At 47.0% G+C, this 14,033-nt stretch overlaps 3 non-coding genes across 3 annotated transcripts; 2 read left to right on the plus strand and 1 right to left on the minus strand.

Annotated features, from left to right (window-relative positions):
• Nucleotides 1-8,014: 8,014 nt before the first annotated feature.
• Nucleotides 8,015-8,086, plus strand: TRNAH-GUG (transfer RNA histidin (anticodon GUG)). Its single transcript has one exon. It is a non-coding gene; the product is annotated as a tRNA-His (tRNA).
• Nucleotides 8,087-8,516: 430 nt separating this feature from the next.
• On the minus strand, nt 8,517-8,588 carry TRNAH-GUG (transfer RNA histidin (anticodon GUG)). Its single transcript has one exon. It is a non-coding gene; the product is annotated as a tRNA-His (tRNA).
• Nucleotides 8,589-12,168: 3,580 nt separating this feature from the next.
• TRNAH-GUG (transfer RNA histidin (anticodon GUG)) lies at nt 12,169-12,240 on the plus strand. The gene has a single exon. It is a non-coding gene; the product is annotated as a tRNA-His (tRNA).
• The last annotated feature ends 1,793 nt before the right edge of the window (nt 12,241-14,033 follow it).

Raw genomic sequence — 14,033 nt, forward strand, 5'->3', positions numbered from 1 at the left:
TCTGTTATGCCTGATTATATATGATGGTTGTAGCGACATTGTCTTGCGTATCTTGGGGTCATTATGAGGGAGAGAGAGAGAGAGAGAGAGAGAGAGAGAGAGAGAGAGAGAGAGAGAGAGAGAGATGGAAAGGAAGAAGTTAGAGAGATGGTAAGGGAGTGAGAGAGAGAGAGAGAGAGAGAGAGAGAGAGAGAGAGAGAGAGAGAGAGAGAGAGAGAGAGAGAGAGAGAGAGAGATGGAAAGGAAGAAGTTAGAGAGATGGTAAGGGAGGGAGAGAGAGAGAGAGAGAGAGAGAGAGAGAGAGAGAGAGAGAGATGGAAAGGAAGGAGTTAGAGAGATGGTAAGGGAGGGAGGGAGTGAGAGAGAGAAAGAGAGAGAGCGAGTACATGCATATTGTACTGTGAGATGTGCCTTGTGGTAGCGAGTAGCGCTCACCGCACATGCCGTTGAACTAGTCGCGCGCGCACACACACACACACACGCACACACACACACACACACACACACACACACACACACACACACACACACACACGGGAGAACTTCGTATTCTCAGCCATTTACCCGGAAGTCTGGCCTCCGAAGGTGTCCATACCATCACCCACACATGACCCTTCTCTGCAGTAGACGGGACGTTCATATATCGCTCCAGATTTTCCTCCTGGCTCTCCCATATCTCCAGTATCACCCCTTCGGTATAATGATAAGGGATTCTCGCAGACCACTGTGTACTAGCTGGTCCTGGTTCTTCGCATCTGTGGACGTTTGTGGTTGAGACAAAGATGAAATGTCTTAATGTTCCTTCAAGTCTGAGCCATGCCTATTTATATTTATTTATTTTGCTTTGTCGCTGTCTCCCGCGTTAGCGAGGCAGCGCAAGGAAACAGACGAAAGAAATGGCCCAACCCACCCACATACAGATGTATATACATACACGTCCACACACGCAAATATACATACCTATACATCTCAATGTACACATATATACACACACACACAGACATATACATATATACACATGTGCATAATTCATACTGTCTGCCTTTATTTGTTCCCATCGCCACCTCGCCACACATGGAATAACCCCCTCCCCCCTCATGTGTGCGAGGTAGCGCTAGGAAAAGACAACAAAGGCCCCATTCGTTCACACTCAGTCTCTAGATGTCATGTAATAATGCACCGAAACCACAGCTCCCTTTCCACATCTGAGTCATGCATATGTTATCATTTCTCTCCCAACCGCCCATCCGACCAAACCTTCCAGAATCTATAGTTCAGTTTTATCATAAGACTTCTTGAATGGCTATGGTTCATATGGTCTATATTCCCCCTTTGGCGTTGCTTGTCCAATGGTTCAGAATTCTTCAGTCAAATGTGCTATCATTTTCTTTTCATTTCGAGCTTCTCTTTGTGTTTTTTATGTATGCACTGAATGTTTACTTTTTTAAGTTAGACCTGAGACGGCACAGGCGACTGAATGCCTTAATCAAGACCTGTTGAATAGTGCAACAGACCCACTAATGAGTGCAACAGACCCACTAATGAGTGCAACAGACCCACTAATGAGCACAACAGACCCACTAATGAGCACAACAGACCCACTAATGAGCACAACAGACCCACTAATGACTGCAATAGACCAACTAATGAGTGCATCAGACCCACTAATAAGTACAACAGACCCAGTAATGAGTACAACAGACCCACTAACGAGCGCAACAGACTCACAAAGAAGTATAACGGACACAAAGGAAAGCAGCAGACATAAAGGAGGACAACAGACACACAAAAGGAGTGCAACAGACAAAGAAAGGAGTGCAAAGGACACCCACATGAGCGCAACAGACCCAGTGTTGAGTGCAGCAGAACCTGTAACGCACGAGCGAGTGCAACAGACACTCATCAGTAGCCAAAGACAAGGTTAAGTGGGACGGCCTTAATCACAGGGTTTCAAAAGACAGGAAGAGCGAGAGAACGTGACGAGTCCAGAGTTTTTCATAATTACTGTGAGAGAGAGAGAGAGAGAGAGAGAGAGAGAGAGAGAGAGAGAGAGAGAGAGAGAGAGTTTGTTCATCTTGTATTCAAGGCACCTGTCGTATCTTTGAGTGTGTGTGTGTGTGTGTGTGAGGGAGAGAGAGAGAGAGAGAGAGAGAGAGAGAGAGAGAGAGAGAGAGAGAGAGAGAGAGAGAGAGAGAGTTTGTTCACCGTGTATTCAAGGCACGTGTCGTATCTTTGTGTGTGTGTGTGTGTGTGTGTGTGTGTGAGAGAGAGAGAGAGAGAGAGAGAGAGAGAGAGAGAGAGAGAGAGAGAGAGAGAGAGAGAGAGAGAGAGAGTTTGTTCACGTGTATTCAAGGCACGTGTCGTATCTTTGTGTGTGTGTGTGTGTGTGTGTGTGTGTGTGTGTGTGTGAGAGAGAGAGAGAGAGAGAGAGAGAGAGAGAGTTTGTTCACCGTGTATTCAAGGCACGTGTCGTATCTTTGTGTGTGTGTGTGTGTGTGAGAGAGAGAGAGATAGATAGAGAGAGAGAGAGAGAGAGAGAGAGAGAGAGAGAGAGAGAGAGAGAGATAGTTTGTTCATCGAGCATTCAAGGCACGTGTCGTATCTTTGCGTGAGTGTGTGTGTGTGTGTGTGTTCAGATGTACACATAGTGTTAGATATTTTTTTTGTATACCCGTATCCATCTACACTACGTGGGTGTCAGTACACATAGTGTGTACAGCTTGGTGTGTGCTCTTGTAATGGATTCTGTTGATGACCTGACCTTATTCCTCAGCTAGGTGAGCTTGCGAAAGGTCAGTGACCTAGTGCCTGGAATGTACTCTGGAAGGTCAGTGATACAGTGCCTGGAATGTACTCTCGAAGGTCAGTGATCAGGTGCCTGGAATGTACTTTGGAAGGTCAGTGATACAGTGCCTGGAATGTACTCTGGAAGGTCAATGATCCAGTGCCTGGAATGTACTCTGGAAGGTCAATGATCCAGTGCCTGGAATGTACTCTGGAAGGTCAGTGATCCAGTGCCTGGAATGTACTCTGGAAGGTCAGTGATCAGGTGCCTGGAATATATAGTCTAGAAGGTCATTGACGCAACACCTGGAAGACGCTGTGGAAGGTCTATGGACCAGCATCTGGTGTGTATTCTGGAAGGTCAATAAGTCAGCACCTGGAAGATGTTCTGAAAGGCCAGTGACAACGTCTGGAATATACGCTTAAAGGTCAGTGAACCAGTACCTGGAATGTGCTATAAACGGTCAGTGAACCAGCTCCTGGAATGTATTCTGGAAGGTCAGTGGAGCCATCACCTGGAACTTTCTCTTAAAGGCCAATGAACCAGCTCCTGGAATGTGCTCTGGAAGGTCAGTGGAGCCATCACCTGGAACTTTCTCTTAAAGGCCAATGAACCAGCTCCTGGAATGTGCTCTGGAAGGCTAGTGGAGCCATCACCTGGAACTTCCTCTAGAAGTCCAGTGAACCAACTCCTGGAATGTGCTCTTGAAGGTCAGTGAGCCATCACCTGGAACTTCCTCTAGAAGGCCAATGAACCAGCTCCTGGAATGTGCTCTGGAAGGTCAGTGAAGCCATCACCTGGAACTTCCTCTAGAAGGCCAATGAACCAGCTCCTGGAATGTATTCTGGAAGGTCAGTGAACCAGCTCCTGGAATGTATTCTGGAAGGTCAGTGAACCAGCTCCTGGAATGTGCTCTGGAAGGTCAGTGGAGTCATCACCTGGAACTTTCTCTTAAAGGTCAGTGAACCAGCTCCTGGAATGTGCTCTGGAAGGACAGTGAGCCACCACTTGGAACTTCCTCTAGAAGGCCAGTGAACCAGCTCCTGGAATGTATTCTTGAGGGTCAGTGAACCAGCTCCTGGAATGTGCTCTGGAAGGTCAGTGGAGTCATCACCTGGAACTTTCTCTTAAAGGTCAGTGAACCAGCTCCTGGAATGTGCTCTGGAAGGACAGTGAGCCACCACTTGGAACTTCCTCTAGAAGGCCAGTGAACCAGCTCCTGGAATGTATTCTTGAGGGTCAGTGAACCAGCTCCTGGAATGTGCTCTGGAAGGTCAGTGAGCCATCCCATGGAACTTCCTCTAGAAGGTCAGTGAACCAGCTCCTGGAATGTGCTCTGGAAGGTCAGTGAGCCATCCCATGGAACTTCCTCTAGAAGGTCAGTGAACCAGCTCCTGGAATGTGCTCTGGATGGCCAGTGGAGCCATCCCTTGGACCATACTCTAGAAGACCAGTTGGCCACCACCTGGAATACAGAGCGTCTACCCGGGTCGTAACCTGGGGTCAGGTAAACTGCCTACATCAGAAACCATTGAGAACATAAGTTTGTTATCTCTATGTAATCTACAGGACAATTATTTAACGAGGGAGTTTGACCATTCTTCAGTCACGCTATCCAGTTACTTCTTTAAACCTTCTTGAATACGACGGTTGGGTACGACTGAACGACCCATGGGGAACGACGGCACGACCCTTTAGCAAGACTTTATGACCCTTGAGAACGAATCACGACCCTTGGGGACTCCGGTATATTGGCCTATGTTAAGGGTCAGACGAAAGACCAAAAAGGCATCATACCCAAGGGTCGTAACGTCGTTCCGGTCGTGGTCGAAGGGTCGTAACGTCGTTCCGATCGTGCTCCAAGGGTCGTACCGTCGTGCTCCTGGGGGGTCGCTCCTGTCGTACTCCAAGGGTCGTACCGTCGTGCTCCTGAGGAGGGTCGTTCCGGTCGTACTCCAAGGGCCATACCGTCGTGCTCCTGGAGAGGGGTCGTTCCGGTCGTGTTCCAATCGTTGTACCGTCGTCGTCGTCCCCCCCCCCCCAATGAGTGTCACACCCTCAGACGTGTTCCTCAGCCTCACCTCATCGCTCTTCTCTTCGTCACGTCGACCGCAACAGTTGCGGAAACGAAATGACTCAAAAACATCACGGGGAAACATCGGTGGAGGACCTTGGGGATGTCTGAGCTCCTGGGAACATGGCTGGGTATGTGGGCTTTCAACAACCCGGACGGGAAAACCGACTGTCAGAGTTGACACATGACGAGGAACTAAAAAGAAACGATGACAACTGAAGTTGACGACGGATTCTTCCCAGCAACATCGATTTTTGTTTTTTCTCCCCTCTCTCTCTCTCTCTCTCTCTCTCTCTCTCTCTCTCTCTCTCTCTCTCTCTCTCTCTCTCTCTCTCTCTCCCCCGCCCAACAGTAGGTCCTTGAGACGCTGCCGGTGGCGCGTCTCTAGATCAATAGGGGGGAAAACTCATTAAAAACGGCCTAGGACTTCCAGCTTTAAGACCCGCTTAATGAGAGCTGGTTCTTCTTCTTCCCCCCCACCCCCCCCACACGCACACCCCCGGGTCTCTTCTTTTTTCTTCTACCAGGATGGACTTCAGCGTGGCTCTTCAGGCCACGGTGTCCCGCGGGCCCGTAGGATGAACGAGAGTGAAGTTCATTGAATATCAAGTTGGACTCAAGTTTGATGAGCGACTTACGGGTGATCGCAAGTCAATTAGATACTATTAAAGACAAGCCATTCTTAATTGCTTTTAATCGTATTTAATGATGGCCTTTGTTCATCTTAGGAGCAAAAGCCTCACCTCTTTGACGGAGGTGTGTGTGTGTGTGTGTGTGTGTATGGTGATAGCGATGGTGATGACACACTATTGATGGTGATGGTGGTTGTGATTCAAGTGTGTTGGAGATGGTGAGGATGGTGTTGGCGCTGGTTTTCGGGAGAAATGGTGGTGATGGTGATATTGGTGGGGCTTCTCGTTATGTTGGTGATGGTGATGGTGATGATGATGATGATGATGATGATGATGATGGGGTTCCTGTTAAATTCCTTCAGTTTAATCTAAAATGTCTCACAGGAGACATTCAGTCTCCTATCTGTCTTTGCCTGCTCACAGGAGACATTCAGTCTCTTATCTACCTTTGCCTGCTCGCAGGAGACATCTAGTCTCTTATCTACCTTTGCCTGCTCATAGGAGACATTCATTCTCCTATCTACCTTTGCCTGCTCGCAGGAGACATCTAGTTTCTTATCTACCTTTGCCTGCTCACAGGAGACATCTAGTCTCTTATCTAGTGGTGATAATCATACATAATCAATATTTACTCCACTGATAATATTTCATCACAGTCGACATTTTTGACCACCTCGGCCCCCATGAAAGATGCATCTGTCTTAAGCCACGATCAGCTCCTTGGTTAATTAATCCCTCACACCCACCATCATTAAACCCCTAGTACCTAATATCTGTACATCTAGTATCACACACCTTTACCTCGCCATATTCCCCGGTGTCTCAACTCCCAACGTCTTTCCTTAAGTTGTCTCAAGTCCTCCCACTGGTTGCATTATGACAGTGATATAAAAGAAAGTGTTCTTCATTCCACGTCTTTTTTTTTTTTTTACCACTGGTTTTCGTCATCGTAGTCAGTCCTGGGAAGATCAGAGCAAACCCATGATTTCGTCTATGTCATATATATATATAGAGCCTTCGTAACTCTCGTGGAATCGCCAGTAGATGCCTACTTGTCACACACTGTAATACTTGTGCTATATCACCTCGGCATTTACTGTCCTTCCTTTCATGAATATTATACCCAAATACCACCTGTGTAAAAGCGTTCCCTCCAGTAGCTTACACAAACAGGAAGTAAGACTTAGACTATAGTCCCTCGCTTCTGTTTCCATTTGGCATGGGAATGGTAACCACATCTCTCTTTTCCCAGACGCAGGCAACTGTCCTGCTTCGAAGTGTCATCCCTGAACGTCTTTCACAACCTCAGGTATAACGTAGGTCATCCCATTCTTCCCTAAGACTTCGATTCTTTTTTTGAGGATTCTATGACTCTGTCTTAACAACCTTCGTACTTATCTTAAAAGAAAAAAACAAAGTTTCTCTAACGTGTAACTTGTCCTTTTCAATCGTTCTTTTCCCATTGGCAACCACTGATGCTTGTTCCCATTCTTAAGGTCCTCCGGTGGAGAAGTGTGGCTGTCTTCCTGTTCCCATTTGTTGGTCAGTTGATGAGCCGAAGCGATGGGGTTAAGATGTGAGTGTTGGTGGGGGATGGTACCTTTCCTTCCTTTAATTTCCCATTGATTTCCACCACATCTGAGCTTAGGTTGTCTGATACTTCCTCACTGAATCATCATCTCTCACATGCTGAATCATATTATCCTTCAGCTCCCTCCAGCTGGGGGTCATTACTCTTTTCAAATTTTCTTTGTCTAATAAGCGAAAAGATACTGTTGATCCTGGGCAATCTTTGAATCTTAATTTATAATCTTTGTAATCTTTATGATCTTTATAATCTACCTCTCCACCATCTGTGGCACACCAATTTCTCTAAATTCAGCGACGATTCACACACTCAATCAATCTTACAATCCCCACACCATTTGTTCCTTTAGCCAATGATTCTGTTCCTCAAACATAACATCTCCTTGTACCCTTCTACCGTATTTCTGATTACAGTCCAAGAACACCTGTAACACACTGTAATCACTTCTGAAACGATACAGTGGTTGAAGATCAGCTTCCTCGCCATCTTCCCCTGAGGCACAAGATCAAGTCTTCTTCCCTATTAACATTTGGACAAGTTATCTTCCACTGAAGTTGAGAAAAGTCATCTTCGGACGTCAGCATCCTTACCACACCTCTGCACCTCCCTCCTGCTGGCGTGATCACCTGGGGGTCACCTCAGGACTGTGTGCATCAAGACTCGCCTGCTGTAGTAGCCTTGACCCTGACAGTCTTCCACCACATCCTCGTACTCACTGGAACTACGATGTTCAGGCACAGAAAGTGTGTGTGTGTGTGTGTGTGTGTGTGTGTGTGTGTTTACATTTTACACTTCCACGGGGGCTGCTGGTTGTAGTGGTAGTGTATTAATGAGTATTGATACCACATTAACTGGCTGATCAACAACTTTACTGCATCTTTCATGACTGTTGTAACCAAATAAAGCTGGAATTTCCAATGTGTTGTGTCCTGGCGGCCGTGATCGTATAGTGGTTAGTACATTGCGTTGTGGCCGCAATAACCCAGGTTCGAATCCTGGTCACGGCAGGACTACTTTTCATGTGTTGTTGGATGTGTGAGTATTACTGACATGCCAGACACACCAGCTGGGCTGAGACACTTGGCTGACCACCTGTCTGGTTGTCTCTCCCTCACCACTTTAACTCTTACAGAAGATGATGGCGTTAATCGTACATCAAATGCAGATAAAAAAATGATGTAATCCAACATCGTCAAGTATTTAAGGCCAAAGGTCACTGTTAAGGTGTGAGCTGTGGCTTGACGTGGGGAAGTACTTCCACATTTGCTGTAGAGTTTTTAAAGATTTTCCTTATATTATGAGCGTAACCTTCTGAACGAGGTAAAGTGGTGAGGGAGGGACAACCAGACAGGTGGTCAGCCAAGTGTCCTCAGCCCAGCTGGTGTGTCTGGCATGTCAGTAATACTCACACATCCAACAACACATGAAAAGTAGTCCTGCCGTGACCAGGATTCGAACCTGGGTTATTGCGGCCACAACGCAATGTACTAACCACTATACGATCACGGCCGCCAGGATACACCACACTGGAAATTCCAGCTTTATTTGGTTACAACAAAAGTCTTGAAGCTGTGGTAAAGTCATTGACGTGCCAGTTATATGTTATCAATACTTATCAATACGCTATTCTATGTTCCATCCTCTATCTCTTCCCAACTGCCCTCCCTCCAACAAACTTCCATCCTTTTCCCTCTTGGATCACCTACCATCCCCCTCACACCCTACCATGACATCACCACTTTCCTTCCGTCTCCTCCTCCACCACTCCAACTGCCACCACGCCTCTCCCTCCACCATTTCCCACCACCGCCACCACCAGGACTAGGACTCTCTTACTCTCCTCCAGCAGTCTCGTCACAGGTCCCTGTGTCGTCTCTCCCTCCCACATGCACTGGTGACCATTCTCTTTCTCCTCCCTCAGTGACACTCGCTTCCCTCACCCTAGAGATACAGAGGATCATATTCTTGACATCATCTAGTCGTCTCTCCGATACATGCTTCACCTGAAGTCTTTAGGAAAAAGAATTTCCGGATCAGACTAAAAAGAAAAAAGGGTTGGCCAGAGTTCTGCCTTGATTAACCAAATGCCACAACACCCAACCAGACATCTCAAGCAACAGACTACATCAGCAGATGACGCTGTGGACACACCTTGCTACGCTACACTGCTGCAGTGTACACCATACTACGCTACACTACTGCAGTGTACACCTTACTACGCTCCACTACTGCAGTGTACACCATACTACGCTACACTACTGCAGTGCACACCTTACTACGCTACACTACTGCAGTGTACACCATACTACGCTACACTACTGCAGTGTACACCATACTACGCTACACTACTGCAGTGTACACCGTACTACGCTACACTACTGCAGTGTACACCTCCCTACGCTACACTACTGCAGTGTACACCATACTACGCTCCACTACTGCAGTGTACACCTTACTACGCCGCACTACTGCAGTGTACACCTTACTACGCTACACTACTGCAGTGTACACCGTACTACGCTACACTACTGCAGTGTACACCTTTCCTCACATGTTATATAGACCCTCTATGTAATCTCTGGGGTAAGGGCCTTCTGTTAGCCTCTGGGGAACACAGCTGGAGGCTGTTCCAGGCAGTCGTGTATGGAAGTAAAAGAGTTGAGCCATCGCACTGCAGAGCACAGGCATCGGGTTCCCTGGGGTTAACTCCGTCCCTTCTTCTGTTCCTTCTGTGTGTTAGGCAGGTTTCTGGCTTCCAGTTCTGCCACCCCCGACACTCATGTAGGTAGCTCAAGCGCCTTCTAGTTACCGTAATAGAATAACTAGTCTGTTAAATCCATCTAATCTCGAACATGTGACAGCCTTGATGAATCTCAAGTTATTCCCTGCCTCGGTGAACTAATTTGGTTTCGACCATTTAAAGCGAAATTTTCTCCCACACGTTATCTCTCTAAAGCCTTCAACATAAGGGTACGACCCTCGGGTATGATAGCGTTACCTTTTGAGGGTCAGGTCAGGTCAGGTCAGGTATGGCCTCTTAGCCAACCTCTCCTCACTCAAACTCTTCATATGTCCAAGCCACTTCATGTCATCTTCGTCTCTCTCTCTGCCATACGCTTGTTACAACCATACTGTACCCTTCTCTTACCCTTTCATTTCATACGCGATCAACCTTCTTCACACCACATACTGTCCTCAATCATTTTGCTCCTAGCACAGTCCACCTTCTTATGTGCTTTTTTGACCCCGTGACTCACGCTTTGTATCTAGGCACCACTGATGAGGTTACTACACCATCAGACGTGCACATCTTTACCCCACCAGACAATGACCTCTCTTCCCACACCCTCCTCAATGCACACAGGTTCCTTCGCCCCCAGCACCCACCCTATGGCTGCTGTAAGCTTCCATGGTTCCATCCGCTGCCACATCCACTCCCAGGTATCTGGAACACCTGAATTCTTCCAGGATTCCTTCATTCAAGCCAACATTCCAGCCAAACTGTGTCTCTCTTCCCTTCTAAACCTCATAACCTGTTACCCACCTCAGATGTCAACTTAGTCCTTTCAGGTACACTTCGAAACCCACAAGAGAACAGCTTCTACAGTTTCTCACTCGAGTCTGCCACCAGAACCGCATCAGTAGACAACAGCAGCTCTCGCCTCCCAGGCCCCACCCACATCCCCAGCAGACAGGGAACCCGTTCCTCTTCCCTGAGTTCCTCACATTAAACTTCCTCACCAACTCACTCATAAAAACGTCCTAACAAGTATCCACTCCTGTTCTTTTTTGTCCTTTTTTTTTGCCAGTTTTCTTACCCCCATCTCCTCCCTTTCCCCCTCCCTCGCTCTCTCTCCCTTATCGTCGCCCTTCATTTGTTCTCTTCACTCTACTCACCTCCTTCCAAAGCACTCCTTAATTCTCTCTAGAGTTGACTGATCCTCTCTCTCTCTCTCTCTCTCTCTCTCTCTCTCTCTCTCTCTCTCTCTCTCTCTCTCTCTCTCTCTCTCTCTCTGTATATATATATATATATATATATATATATATATATGTATATGCCATCTTTCTCAACTCTCGTACCTTCACCTTGACTTCCTATTACTTACTCTTGTACTCCTCCCAATCACTCACAGAGACCATCCGTTCACCTCCCATTTTTTTTCTTTCACGAACGATTAAAGTTTCTCATTCCGCCACCCACTCTACTCATTCTCATGCGTCCCCATTTTATGTCCCCCTTGCCCGCTGCATACATGCACTTTTCTTACCATACTACTTTCCTCTCCTCTACTTTCATTTGCTCGCGCTCTGTAACATCATCACTAAACCTTCCTTGACACATTTGGTAATAGACATCTTTTCCCCAGCTCACTTACTCACACCACTTCTTTCACACTCTCGTCAACGCCTCTCTTCCTGAACCCGACATCCAATTTCACTCTCGCATTCGAGACACGGTCGGGGCATTCCACTCTCCTCCCTCCCTCCCTCTCTTTCAACATGCTGGTCAATTAACACATAAGCCAATAATACCTGTTGACCAGAGGCCAGCTCATCCAGGCGTACTCATGTATGCATCTTTTTTTTTGTTCTTTTTTTGTGGGTCATCGCTGTTTCCCTGGTCGTCATTCCGCTCACAACAGCGCACAACTCAACAAGCTTTTACCCCAATTTGCGTTTACACTTGGGGGGGACACCGACCTCCTCCCCGCGCCCCAGGTATACTCAGAAATGGCACGTCTCTTTCCCCCCTTCCCCTTCCACCTGCCCTTGTGTGTTTAGATCCCCTTAGCAACAAGATCCGATCCCTTGCATCGCAACTGTCGTAAAGTGTATACACACACACACACACACACACACACACACATACATACACACACACTCATACAAACACACTCATACACACACGCATACACATTTTATATCCTGTTCTTCCTCTGCTGGAGACAATATCATTAGAAAGATTGTAATGATCAGTTGTGATGACCTTAAAGTGTCAACTGGCAGATCAATAACAGTTATATTGCAGCTTCAAGACTTTTGTTGTAACCAAATAAAGCAGGAATATCCAGTGTGGTGTGTCCTGGTGGCCGTGATCGTATAGTGGTTAGTACATTGCGTTGTGGCCGCAATAACCCAGGTTCGAATCCTGGTCACGGCAACACTACTTTTCATGTGTTGTTGGATGTGTGAGTATTACTGACATGCCAGACACACCAGCTGGGCTGAGGCACTTGGCTAACCACCTGTCTGGTTGTCCCTCCCTCACCACTTTATATCGTTCAGAAGGTAACGCTCATAATTTCATGTTTACATATTGACATAACAACCTAAAGGTACTGGACGCTCCTTCATATACCAGTGTGGGTGATGGGCAGTGTTGAGGGTGCTGTACGAATGACCTGGAAAGTTGTGAGTTGTACCTGGCCCGTTTTATGGAAGAGGGCAGGACGGAGGTATACACGGGAGGGTCGACAGATGGACAAGTTGTTGGGGGAGCGTGGGAGAGTGGTGGTGAAGACAGGGTGGTGGTAGGGGGGGAGGAGTGAGGGAGAATGTTGGTGAAGACGGGATGATGAGGGGGAGGGAGAATGTTGGTGAAGACGGGATGATGAGGGGAGCGAGGGAGAGCGTTGGAGAAGAAAGTTAGAATGAGAGACAAGAAGAACTGAGGGACAGGTAGGAAATAATTGGGAGAGAGAGAGAGAGAGAGAGAGAGAGAGAGAGAGAGAGAGAGAGAGAGAGAGAGAGAGAGAGAGAGAGAGAGAGAGTACCTACCTGGGAGTACCTACGCCCTGATTTTACCGTGAAGTTTGGGGAGGGGGCGGGGAGGGGGGAGGTTGGCCTGGCCTTGCGCGTAGCGCACACCACCCGTCTGTGCCAGACGAGAAGGACCATCACCTCCTTCCCGTTGCCTAGCTGTCTTTTGTGGATTCATCCGGGACTGATACGTTTTCGTAACTGTGCCTCACATACGTCGTATTTCTCCTGGTAGTGCATCCACCAGCCATTCCAGTTTCCATTGCCAAGAACCTCTGTATGTTTCTGGTGTGATAGATCTCCGGTGTTGACCCTTGGTATTATAGCAGAGTTGATAACTCCTCCGTGTCTATCGTTCGTGTTAAGAGGCTTACAGGGTCAATATGGCTTCCTTTACACCTTCTGTTTCTTGGGCTAAGCATAATATCATGTATCTTTCTCTTCTTCTTCTTCTTCTTCTTCTTCTTCTTCCACTCCTCCTTCTTCTTCTTGTGTTTCCAGACTCATATCCTCCAGCCTCTCACTGCAGTCCACAATGTTGCCATCCCTTCGCTTCCTCTGTTCGTAAAGTGTTCCTAAATATGTAATGTGTCACATATTTGAGTACATATATCTCTTCGTGTGACCATACGACACGACGGCATTTAAATTAGCCGTTTTCTTCACAGTTGAGATAGTATAGTCGTTATTTTTCTTTCTTATGTCTTGTTGTGAACGTTTATGATATTAAACCACTCACGAAGTGGTTTGATAATGTTATCTTCTCGATATATTTTTGTCTGTTAGCTGATTAGGTACTGGTAAATAAATGCCCTAATCAAGGCCATATTCTTATCGCTATCTATCTATCTATATCTATCTATCTGTATCTATCTATCTATCTATCTATCTATCTATCTATCTATCTATCTATATATATATATATATATATATATATATATATATATATATATATATATATATATATATATATATATACCCTAGCCTAAGCCAGGTATCATGTTTATTGACTGGCCCACCTAAAGGAGGATGAACAGCTGGGTCGAATACGACCCCAACCGCTGTAAGCAGGATTCGAACCCCTGCGCGCTCGACACAGGGCGGTCCGTGGCTACCTCGCGGTCGACAACGGTCACCGCTACGCGCACGGAGGGTCCTCCGGTCTCCCGGTGAGAGAGAGAGAGAGAGAGAGAG

This window comes from Panulirus ornatus, chromosome 4, assembly GCF_036320965.1.
Source record: "Panulirus ornatus isolate Po-2019 chromosome 4, ASM3632096v1, whole genome shotgun sequence".
Lineage (NCBI taxonomy): Eukaryota > Metazoa > Arthropoda > Malacostraca > Decapoda > Palinuridae > Panulirus > Panulirus ornatus.